Source organism: Puma concolor, chromosome B1 (genome assembly GCF_028749965.1).
Source record: "Puma concolor isolate L17-30 chromosome B1, mPumCon1.1.hap2, whole genome shotgun sequence".
In the NCBI taxonomy this organism is placed as follows: domain Eukaryota; kingdom Metazoa; phylum Chordata; class Mammalia; order Carnivora; family Felidae; genus Puma; species Puma concolor.
Genome location: NC_141670.1, coordinates 29268330 through 29277420, shown reverse-complemented (window position 1 = coordinate 29277420; position 9091 = coordinate 29268330).

Genomic DNA, 9091 nt, shown 5'->3' with positions numbered 1-9091 from the left:
CACCAGAAACACTTCTTGAAGTGCCAGGCCCTAGACAGTGGATGACCCCTTTTTAATACAGAAGTACTCTCAGATGCAGGACGCATAACAAGCTTTTAAAATATACAAGAGACAGAAACTGAGCCAAAATGACAAGACACAGCAATTCTCCCCAAAAGAAAGGTCAGGAATAAATCACAGCCAGGGACTTGCCCAAAACAGATATAAACAATATATCTGAACAAGAATTCAGAGTAACAGTCATAATACTACTACCTGAGCTTGAACAAAAAGCATAGAAGACACCAGAGATCAAAGAACTGGTCAGGATGAGTTTTAAAATGTAACTGAGATGCAAAATAAGCTAGATATAGTGACTGCAAGGACTGAAGAAGCAGAAGAGAGAATAGGTGAAATAGAAAATTAAATTATGGAAAATAATATATGGTAATTATGGAAAAAAGAGGGAAAGTAAACTACTAGATCATAAGGGGAGACTTAGAGAACTAAGTGACTCCATGAAACAAAACAGTATCTGTATCATAGGAGTCCCAGGTGAAGAGCCAGAAAAAAGGTCACAAGGTTTATTTGATAAAATTATAGCTGAGAACCTCCCTAATCTGGGGCAAGGAAAGAATCATCCCAGTCCAAGAGGCACAAAGAACTCCCTTCAAAATCAACAAAAACAGGTCAACATGACAACATATCATAGTGAAACTTGCAGAATACAAAGATAAAGAGAATTCTGAAAGCAGCTAGGAACAAAAGGTCCTTAACCTACGAAGGTAGACACATAAGGTTAATAGCAGACCTGTCCATGGAAACTTGGCAGGCCAGAAGGGAGTGACAGGAAATATTCAATGTGCTAAATAGAAAATATGCAGCTAAGAATTCTTTATCCAGGGAGGCTGTCATCAGAACAGGAGAGATTAAGACTTTCCCAGACAAACAAAAACTAAAGGAGTTTGTGACCACTAATCAGACCCTGCAAGAAATTTTAATGGGGGGGGGGGGGGACCCTTTGAGTAGAAAGCAGCAAAGACTACAAAGGACCAGAGAACATCACCAGAAATTCCAACTCTACAAGTAACACAATGCCACTAAATTCTCATATTCCAAAAATCACACTGAATGTAAATGGACTACATGCTCCAATCAAAAGACACAGGATAACAGAATGGATTTTTAAAAAGAACAAAAACAAAAAACACAACAAGATCCATCTATTTGCTGCCTACAGGAGATTCACTGAAAGTGAGGGGATGGAGAACATCTATCATGCTAATAGAGGTCAAAAGAAAGCCAGAGTGCCCATATCAGACAAGCTAGATTTTAAAACAAAGACCGTAACAAGAGACAAAGGAGGACATTATATCATAATTAAAGAGTCTATCCATCAAGAAGATCTAACAATTAAAAATATTTATGCCAAGATGCATATAAATCAATCACAAATTCATTGATAATAATACCATTATAGTAGGAGACTTTAATACTCCACTTACAACAATGGACAGATTACCTAAACAGAAAGTCAACAAGGAAACAATGGCTTTGAATGACACACTGGACCAGATGGACTTAAAAGATCTAGTCAGAACATTTCATCCTAAAGCAGGATACAGATCCTTCAAGTTCACATGGAACATTCTCCAGAATAAATCACATACGGGACCACAAATCAGCCTTCAACAGGCATAAAACGATCAAGATCACAGCATGCATATTTTCAGATTACAACACTACAAAACTTGAAATCAACCACAAGAAAAAATTTGGAAAGCCCTCAAAGATGGAGGTTAAAGAACCTATTACTGAAAAATGAATGGGTTAACAAGGAAATTAAAGAAGAAATTAAAAAAAAAAAAGAAAGAAAACATGAAAGCCAACAAAATGAAAACCAGACAGTCTAAACCCTTTGGGATACAAGGCTATCTCTGGGATTCAGGCCTATCTCAAGAAGCAAAAAAGTTCCATATACACATGTAACCTTACAACCTAAAGGAGCTAGAAAAGGAGTCACATATCAAGCCCAAAACCAGCAGAAAAGGGAAATAAAAATTAGAGTAGTACAGGGCACCTGGGTGGCTCAGGTCATGATCTCACAGTTCGTGGGTTCAAGCCCCACTTCGGGCTCTGTGCTGACAGCTCAGAGCCTTGAGCCTGTTTCAGATTCTGTGTCTCCCTCTCTCTCTGCCCCTCCCCCACTCGCTGTCTGTCTAAAAATAAACAAATGAGAAGTAAATGATAAACAAATCAAAAAAACAAAAACCAAAAACAGTAAAACAGATAAATGAAACTAAAAGCTGGTTTTGTGAAAGAATAATCAAAATTGATAAACCCCTGGCCAGACTTCTCAAAAAGAGAGAGGACCCAAATAGATAAAATCACTAATGGAAGATCACAACCAACACCACAGAAATACAATTAGACAATACTATGAAACAGTAGATGTCAACAAACTGGACAATCTGGAAGAAATGGACAAATTCCTCGACACACACTACCAAAACCCAAACAGGAATAGAAACTTTGAGTAGACCCATAACCAGCAAAGAAATTGAATCAGTTATCAAAAATCTCCTAACAAATAAGAGCCCTGGGCCAGATGGCTTCCCAGGGGAATTCTACCAGACCTTTAAAGCACAGTTAATACCTATTCTTCTGAAGCTGTTCCAAAAAAGAGAAATGGAAGGAAAGCTTTTAACCTTACTCTATGAGGCATTACCTTGATTCCAAAACCAGATGAAGACCCCCCTAAAAAGGAGAGTTACAGAACAATATTCTGGATGAAACTGGATGCAAAAATTCTCAACAATATACTAGCAAATCAAATTCAACAATACACTAAAAGAATTATTCACCATGATCAAGTAGGATTTATTCCTGGGCTGCATGGCTGGTTCAACATTTGCAAAATCAATGTGATATACCATATTAATAAAAGAAAGGATAAGAACCATATGATCCTGTCAATATAGATGAAGAAGAAGCATTGGACAAAATAGAGCACTCTTTCTTGATAAAAACCCTTAAGAAAGTAGGGGTAGAAGGAACATACCTCAACATCGTAAAAGCCATATATCAAAGGCACACAGCTAATATCATCCTCAATGGGAAAAAACTAAGAGCTCTCCCCCAAAGGTCAGAAACATGACAGGGATGTCCACTGTCACCACTACTGTCCAACATAGTACTGGAAATCCTAGCCTCAGCAATCAGACAACAAAAAGAGATAAAAGGCAAACAAATTGGCAAGGAAGAAGTCAAACTTCCACTCTTCACAGAGGACCTGATACTCTACATTAAAAAAAAAACCAACCCTAAAGGGTCCACCAAAAAACTGCTAGAACTAATACATGAGTTCAGCAAAGTTGCAGGATATAAAAATCAATGTACAGAAATTGGTTGCATTACTATACACCAATAATGAAGCAGTAGAAGAAATCAAGGAATTGATCCCATTTACAGTAGCACCAAAAACCATAAGATAACCTAGGAGTAAACCTAACCAAGGAGAGAAGAGATATGTATGCTGAAAACTATAGAAAGCTTATGAAAGACATTGAAGAAGACACAACGAAATGGAAAAACATTCTATGCTCATGGATTGCAAGAATAAATATTGTTAAAATGTCAATACTACCAATATTACCCAAAGCAATCTATACATTCAATGCAATCTCTACCAAAATAACACCAGCATTCTTCACAGAGCTAGAATAAACAATCCTAAAATTTTTATGACACCAGGAAAGACCCTGAATATTCAAAGCAATGCTGAAAAAGAAAACCAAAGCTGGAGCTGGAATCACAATTCCAGACTTCAAGCTGTATTACAAAGTTTTAATCATCAAGACAGTATGGTATTGGCACAAAAACAGACATACGTCAATGGAAGAGAATAGAGAACCCAGAATGGGACCCACAAATGTATAGCCAACTAATCTTGGAGGAAGCAGAAAAAACATCCAGTGGAAAAAAGACCGTCTTTTCAGCAAATGGTGTTGGGAAAATAGAGGGACATGCAGAATGAAACTGGACTACTTTCTTATACCATAAACAAAATAAACTCAAAGTGGATGAAGACCTAAATATGAGGAAACCATCAAAATCCTAGAGGAGAAAACAAGCAGCAACCTGTGACCTCAGCCGTGGCAACTTCTTACCTGACATGTCTCTGGAGGCAAAGGAAGTAAAAGCAAAAATGAACTATTGGGACCTCATCAAGATGAAAAGCTTCTGCACAGTGAGGGAAACAATCAGCAAAACTACAATGCAACTAACAGAATAGGAGAAGATATTTGCAAATGACATTGGATAAAGAGTTAGTATCCAAAATCTATAAAGAACTTCTCAAAATTAACACCCAGAAAAACAAATAATACAGTGAAGAAATGGGCAGAAGATATGAATAGACACTTTTCCAAAGAAGACATCCAGATGGCTAACAGACACATGAAAAAATGCTCAACATCACTCATCAGGCAGATACAAATCTCACACCTGTCAGAATAGCTAAAATTAATAACTCAGGAAACAACAGATGTTGGTGAGGATGCAGAGAAAGAGAGGAACTTTTGCACTGCTGGTGGGAATGCAAGCTGGTTCAGCCGCTCTGGAAAAAGTATGGAGGTTCCTCAAAAAATTCAAAATAGACCTACCCTCAGTCAGTTGGGCGTCTGACTTCGGCTCAGGTCATGATCTCATGGCTAGTGACTTCAAGCCCCACGTCGGGCTGTGGTGGGGTCTGTGCTGACAGCTCAGAGTCTGGAGACGGCGTCAGATTCTGTGTCTTCCTCTCTCCCTTCCCCTCCCCGACTCATGCTCTCTTTCTCTCTTGAAATAAAGTTCAAAAAAAAATAGTGATGAAAGAAATTGAAGAGGACACAAATGGAAAGATAGTCCGTGTTCATGCATTGGAAGAATATGATCAAAATGTCCATATTACCCAAAGCTACCTATAGATTCAATGCAATCCCTATCAAAATAGCAGCAGCATGTTTTGCAAAACTAGAATAGTACTCACAGAAGACCCTGAATAGCCAAAACAATCCTGAGAAAGAATAAAGATGGAGGTATCACAATTACAGATTTCAAGATATACTACAAAGCTGTAGGAAGCAGAACAGTATGGTACTGGTACAAAAATAGGCACATAGTTCAGTAGAACAGGATAAAGACCTCAGAAATAAACACATACTTATATGGTCAATCTAGGACAAAGGAGGCAAGAATATTCAATGGGGAAAAGATGATCTTTTCAATAAATGGTGCTGGGAAAACTGGATGGATCCATCTGAAAAAACGAAACTGGACTACCTTCTAACACCATACACACACATACTGAAAATGGATTAAAGACCTAAACGTGAGACCTGAAACCTAAAAATCCTAAAAGATAACATAGGCACTGTTTTCTCTTACATCAGCCATAGCAACATATTTCTAGATACAACTCCTAAGGCAAGGGAAACAAAAGCAAAACTAAACTATTGGGACTACATCAAAATCAACTGCTTTTGCACAGCAAAGTAAACCACCCCAAAAAAATAAAAGACAACCTGATGAATGGAAGATATTTGAAAATGATATACCCAATAGGGGTTTAATATCCAAAATATATGAAGAAATCATACAAGGGCACCTCAGTGGCTTAGTCAGTTAAGCATCCGACTTTGGCTCAGGTCACGATCTCAAAGTTGGTGAGTTTGAGCCCCACGTTGGGCTCTCTGCTGTCAGCACTGAGCCCGTTTCGGATCCTCTGTCTCCCTCTCTCTCTGCGCCTCCCCAACTCATGCACTGTCTCTTAAAAATAAATAAACCTTTAAAAAAAAAAAAAAGCATATAACTCAACACCAAAAAAAAATCCAATTTTAAAACAGGCAGAAGACCTAAGTAGACATTTTTCCAAAGACATACAGATGGATAAGAGACACATGAAAAGATGCTCAACATCACTAATCGTCAGGGAAATGCAAATCAAAACCACAATGAGATATCACCTTACACCTGTTAGAATGGCTAAAATCAAGAAGAAGAGAAACGATGTTAACAAGGAGATGAAGAAAACAAACTTCCGTACACTGTTGGTGGGAGTTTAATTGGTACAACCACTGTGGAAAACAGTATGGAGGTTCCTCAAAAAATTAAAAATAAAAATACCATAAGATGCAATAATTCCACTATTTGTTATTTACCCAGGGAAAACTAAAACACTAACTCAAAAAGGTGCATTCACCCTTATGTTTATTGCAGCAGCATTATATACAGTAACCAAAACACAGAAGTAATTTAAATGTTCATCAATAGACAAATGGATAGGACACCTGGGTGGCTCAGTCAGTTAAATATTAGACTTGATTAAGGCTCAGGTCACGATCTCACAATTTAGGAGTTCCAGACCCATATCAGGCTCCATACTGTGAGCACAGATTTCTTTGGATTCTCTCTCTCCTCTCTCTGCCCTCCCCTGCTTGTGCACGCACTCTCCCTCTCTCTCAAAATAAATAAACTTTAAAAAAAAAAAATAGGCAAATGGGTAAAGAAATTATGGTTTATAAACAACGGAATATTACACAGCTATAAAAAAGGATGATTGTGCCACTTGAGACAACTTTGATGGACCTAGGAAACGTTATGCTAAGTGAAATAAGTCAGACTGGGAAAAACAAATACCATAGGATTCTACTCACAAACAGAATATAAAAAATGAATAAACAAACAAAAGGCAGGGGCACCTGGGTGGCTCAGTCGGTTAGTCATCTGACTTCAGCTCAAGATATCACGGTCCAGGAGTTCAAGCCCCATGTCAGGCTCTGTGCTGACGGCTCAGAGCCTGGAACCTGCTTCGGATTCTGTGTCTCCCTCTACTCTCTGACCCTCCCCTGTTCATGCTCGGTCTCGGTCTCAAAAATAAACAAACATTAAAAAAAAAAAAAAAAAAGGCAGAATCAGAACTACAGAGAACAGACTGATGGTTGCCAGAGGGGAGGGAGTTGAGAGTTTGGGCAAAATGGGTGAAAGGGAAAGGGAGATACGGTCTTCCCAGTTATGGAATAAGTCATGAGAATAAAAAGTAGAGCATAAGGAAAACAGTCAATGGTATTTTAATAGCAACGTAATGAGACAGTAACTATACTTGTGGTGAACATAGGATATATAAACTTGTCAAATTACTAAGTCTTACACCAGCAACTAACGTAACATTGCATGTCAACTATACTCAATAAAAATAAAGTGATGTCTGTACAGAGAAATCATTCAATGAATAAATGCATAAACATACTAGTATATGCATAAAATTTTTTCTGATAGGATGGAGAAAAGGCTAAGTGGTAACCTTTAGAGAGACGGTGCGTGAAATGGGAAGGGATATTTTGTTTCTATTCCACACCTTCATATATTATTTGAATTATCCCATTATGTACATATGTTGAATCTATTGCTTTTCACAAGTTATCTCATGTTTTTTATAACTTTGTGTCCCAGAAATAAGTGATTAAGTAATGAAATGTGTATCTGCAATGAGACCTTTCCTCCCAACTTAAGGGACACCTCTTTTCCACACATCAATGAAGTTAAATACCCACCCTACTGCCCTATTGCCCACCAGTCTTCTCCCCGGAAGAGTATACCCTACCTCAGCATGGCCCATTCTAAAGCCCATGCAAGGATTTGCAGTGATTATAAGAAAAGAGTAGAGGAGTGTCAGTACTAGTGAGCATCATTCCCATCAACTTGGGGATAACCCTAGCCTAAAAATATTTCTGAGTCCACTTTCTGTTCACCAAGCATAAAATTTAGCTCAAGAGTTATACCTTCCTTACTGTATGGATCTCGTATATATCAACTTCCCTTTCAGGCCAGCCTTCTTTCCCTGGGATCCTTGATCTCCAAAGTGCTGAGAGGCAGCACAAGGCAGGTGCACCCACTTGCACTTACCACTCTTCCTTCTATCCCATCCACTTCCTCAGCTCAGGCCATCTCTTCTCACCTCCACACCCCACTTCAATTCTTAAAACCCTCTCCATTTCAACCATGCCTCCAGAAATTGGTTTTTATTGCTGGTATTTTGGGGTTTAAAACAAAAAGCCCCTTAAATCTACGATGGAGTCATAGAACCCCCGACCTCCAAACAGAAAGCTCCAGATATTCCCATGCTATAGATACCTGATGAGTTTATAGCTTAAAAAAAAATTTTATTTAAAGCTTATTTTTTAATCAAGTACCCATGGTCTATACAGAAAGAAGAATTTTTGTATTTCATTCCTAATCCAACTATCAAAAGATTACCAGAGCTAAAGTTCTGGTGCATTTCCATGATTGTATCACTGAAATTATCTAATGTATTTAAACATGCATATTAATTTATTCACATTTCATTGTAACACAAGCAATAAAACTTCTTTATAAGCATAATTTAAATGGCCAATCATCTCACGATATGGACGCAAAACAATTTACCTTAGTTATTTCCCATTCATTGGATATTAAAATTGTTTCACTGGATGCACATAATTCTTCTGCACTTTGGATCATTTCCTTAGGAAAGATTCTGAGAACTCGAGGTGCCAAGTCACACAATATTAGTAGTTTGGGGGCTTTCCATATATATAATCTAATATAGGAAGTTAATTACAAATTTATACTTAGAGCAAGTGTGCTCAAGCATTAGACATTTGCTGTTTGATAACTAGAGTTGAACAATGCCAGAGTTAGGGGTACCAACCCTCCATGCAGTCGAAAATCTATGCATAACTTTTTATTCTGTAAAAAAATAATAATAATAATAATAATAATAATGTTAATGACACTGGCACCTGGGTGGCTCAGTCGGGTAAGCGTTCAACTTCAGCTTATGTCATGATCTCACGGTTTGTGAGTTCGAGCCCCACGCTGCGCTCTGTGCTGAAAGCTCAGCCTGGAGCCTGCTTCGGGATTCTGTGTCTCCCTCTCCCTCTGCCCCTCCCCAGCTTTCCCTCTTCCTCTCCCTCTGCCCCTCCCCAGCTTTCCCTCTTCCTCTCCCTCTGCCCCTCCCCAGCTTTCCCTCTCCCTCTCCCACTGTAAGACAAACATTAAAAAAAAAAAAAGTAATGACTAACAGCCTACT